A 2,500-nucleotide genomic window follows, 5' to 3' on the forward strand; every position below is an offset into this window, starting at 1 on the left:
CGGGCGTGCTCTGGGTGGTGTGGCCGTAAACGAGTGCGGACTTGATTCGAGAGACACTTCAAAACTAATGTGGCAACTCCATGCCATGGGAGAACGCTTACAGAAAGGACGCATTCATGGGAAAAAATGACATAAAAAAATTATTAATTAATTAAATGCTTACAGCACCTGGTATTCCCAGGCGGTCTCCCATCCAAGTACTAACCAGGCCCGACCCTGCTTGGCTTCCGAGATCAGACGAGAGCGGGCGTGCTCAGGGTGGTGTGGCCGTAAGCGAGTGCTGACTCGCTTCGATAGACACTTCAAGACTTATGTGGCAACGCCATGACATCAGTGAACGCTTACAGAAAGATCGCATTCATGGGAAAAAATGACATAAATAATTAATTAATTAAATGCTTACAGAACCTGGTATTCCCAGGCGGTCTCCCATCCAAGTACTAACCAGGCCCGACCCTGCTTGGCTTCCGAGATCAGACGAGAGCGGGCTTGCTCAGGGTGGTGTGGCCGTAAGCGAGTGCTGACTCGATTCGAGAGACACTTCAAAACTAATGTGGCAACGCCATGCCATGGGAGAATGCTTACAGAAAGGACACATTCATGGGAAAAATGACATAAAAAAATAATTAATTAATTAAATGCTTACAGCACCTGATATTCCCAGGCGGTCTCCCATCCAAGTACAAACCAGGCCCGACCCTGCTTGGCTTCCGAGATCAGACGAGAGCGGGCGTGCTCAGGGTGGTGTGGCCGTAAGCGAGTGCTGACTCGATTCGAGAGACACTTCAAGGCTAATGTGGCAACGCAATGACATCGGTAAATGGTTACAGAAAGGACGCATTCATGGGAAAAAATGACATAAAAAAAATTATTAATTAATTAAATGCTTACAGCACCTGGTATTTCCAGGCGGTCCCCCATCCAAGTACTAACCAGGCCCGACCCTGCTTGGCTTCCGAGATCAGACGAGAGCGGGCGTGCTCAGGGTGGTGTGGCCGTAAGCGAGTGCAGACTCGATTCGAGAGACACTTCAAAACTAATGTGGCAACGCCATGCCATGGGAGAACGCTTACAGAAAGGACGCATTCATGGGAAAATATGACATAAATAAATATTTAATTAATTAAATGCTTACAGCACCTGGTATTCCCAGGCGGTCTCCCATCCAAGTACTAACCAGGCCCGACCCTGCTTGGCTTCCGAGATCAGACGAGAGCGGGCGTGCTCAGGGTGGTGTGGCCGTAAGCGAGTGCGGACTTGATTCGAGAGACACTTCAAAACTAATGTGGCAACGCCATGCCATGGGAGAACGCTTACAGAAAGGACGCATTCATGGGAAAAAATGACATAAAAAAATTATTAATTAATTAAATGCTTACAGCACCTGGTATTCCCAGGCGGTCTCCCATCCAAGTACTAACCAGGCCCGACCCTGCTTGGCTTCCGAGATCAGACGAGAGCGGGCGTGCTCAGGGTGGTGTGGCCGTAAGCGAGTGCTGACTCTCTTCGATAGACACTTCAAGACTTATGTGGCAACGCCATGACATCAGTGAACGCTTACAGAAAGATCGCATTCATGGGAAAAAATGACATAAATAATTAATTAATTAAATGCTTACAGAACCTGGTATTCCCAGGCGGTCTCCCATCCAAGTACTAACCAGGCCCGACCCTGCTTGGCTTCCGAGATCAGACGAGAGCGGGCTTGCTCAGGGTGGTGTGGCCGTAAGCGAGTGCTGACTCGATTCGAGAGACACTTCAAAACTAATGTGGCAACGCCATGCCATGGGAGAACGCTTACAGAAAGGACGCATTCATGGGAAAAATGACATAAATAATTAATTAATTAAATGCTTACAGCACCAGGTATTCCCAGGCGGTCTACAATCCAAGTACTAACCAGGCCCGACCCTGCTTGGCTTCCGAGATCAGACGAGAGCGGGCGTGCTCAGGGTGGTGTGGCCGTAAGCGAGTGCGGACTTGATTCGAGAGACACTTCAAAACTAATGTGGCAACGCCATGCCATGGGAGAACGCTTACAGAAAGGACGCATTCATGGGAAAAATGACATAAATAATTAATTAATTAAATTCTTACAGCACCAGGTATTCCCAGGCGGTCTCCCATCCAAGTACTAACCAGGCCCGACCCTGCTTGGCTTCCGAGATCAGACGAGAGCGGGCGTGCTCAGGGTGGTGTGGCCGTAAACGAGTGCTGACTCGATTCGAGAGACACTTCAAGGCTAATGTGGCAACGCAATGACATCGGTAAATGGTTACAGAAAGGACGCATTCATGGGAAAAAATGACATAAAAAAAATAATTAATTAATTAAATGCTTACAGCACCTGGTATTCCCAGGCGGTCTCCCATCCAAGTACTAACCAGGCCCGACCCTGCTTGGCTTCCAAGATCAGACGAGAGCGGGCGTGCTCAGGGTGGTGTGGCCGTAAGCGAGTGCTGATTCGATTCGAGAGACACTTCAAAACTAATGTGGCAAC

The 2,500-nt window shown here is 48.8% G+C and overlaps 8 non-coding genes and 3 pseudogenes across 8 annotated transcripts in view; all 11 read right to left on the bottom strand.

Moving 5' to 3' along the window:
- LOC135759190 (5S ribosomal RNA) overlaps nucleotides 1-31 on the bottom strand; it is a 119-nt gene extending 88 nt beyond the window's left edge. Inside the window, exon 1 of the ribosomal RNA XR_010536744.1 lies at nucleotides 1-31. This exon is cut by the window's left edge and continues 88 nt beyond it. This is a non-coding gene — a ribosomal RNA (5S ribosomal RNA).
- A 125-nt stretch (nucleotides 32-156) lies between these two features.
- Nucleotides 157-275, bottom strand: LOC135759535 (5S ribosomal RNA). Its single transcript, XR_010536817.1, has one exon. It is a non-coding gene; the product is annotated as a 5S ribosomal RNA (ribosomal RNA).
- Nucleotides 276-396: 121 nt separating this feature from the next.
- LOC135759336 (5S ribosomal RNA) lies at nucleotides 397-515 on the bottom strand (annotated as a pseudogene).
- Nucleotides 516-639: 124 nt separating this feature from the next.
- LOC135759116 (5S ribosomal RNA) lies at nucleotides 640-758 on the bottom strand. Its single transcript, XR_010536673.1, has one exon. It is a non-coding gene; the product is annotated as a 5S ribosomal RNA (ribosomal RNA).
- A 126-nt stretch (nucleotides 759-884) lies between these two features.
- Nucleotides 885-1,003, bottom strand: LOC135759143 (5S ribosomal RNA). Its single transcript, XR_010536699.1, has one exon. It is a non-coding gene; the product is annotated as a 5S ribosomal RNA (ribosomal RNA).
- Nucleotides 1,004-1,128: 125 nt separating this feature from the next.
- Nucleotides 1,129-1,247, bottom strand: LOC135759536 (5S ribosomal RNA). Its single transcript, XR_010536818.1, has one exon. It is a non-coding gene; the product is annotated as a 5S ribosomal RNA (ribosomal RNA).
- Nucleotides 1,248-1,372: 125 nt separating this feature from the next.
- Nucleotides 1,373-1,491, bottom strand: LOC135759539 (5S ribosomal RNA). The gene has a single exon (XR_010536820.1). It is a non-coding gene; the product is annotated as a 5S ribosomal RNA (ribosomal RNA).
- A 121-nt stretch (nucleotides 1,492-1,612) lies between these two features.
- Nucleotides 1,613-1,731, bottom strand: LOC135759337 (5S ribosomal RNA; annotated as a pseudogene).
- A 120-nt stretch (nucleotides 1,732-1,851) lies between these two features.
- Nucleotides 1,852-1,970, bottom strand: LOC135759399 (5S ribosomal RNA; annotated as a pseudogene).
- A 120-nt stretch (nucleotides 1,971-2,090) lies between these two features.
- LOC135759180 (5S ribosomal RNA) lies at nucleotides 2,091-2,209 on the bottom strand. The gene has a single exon (XR_010536734.1). It is a non-coding gene; the product is annotated as a 5S ribosomal RNA (ribosomal RNA).
- Nucleotides 2,210-2,335: 126 nt separating this feature from the next.
- Nucleotides 2,336-2,454, bottom strand: LOC135759989 (5S ribosomal RNA). Its single transcript, XR_010537257.1, has one exon. It is a non-coding gene; the product is annotated as a 5S ribosomal RNA (ribosomal RNA).
- Between the last annotated feature and the right edge of the window lie 46 nt (nucleotides 2,455-2,500).

This window comes from Paramisgurnus dabryanus, chromosome 9 (genome assembly GCF_030506205.2).
Source record: "Paramisgurnus dabryanus chromosome 9, PD_genome_1.1, whole genome shotgun sequence".
NCBI classification, from domain to species: Eukaryota; Metazoa; Chordata; class Actinopteri; order Cypriniformes; family Cobitidae; genus Paramisgurnus; species Paramisgurnus dabryanus.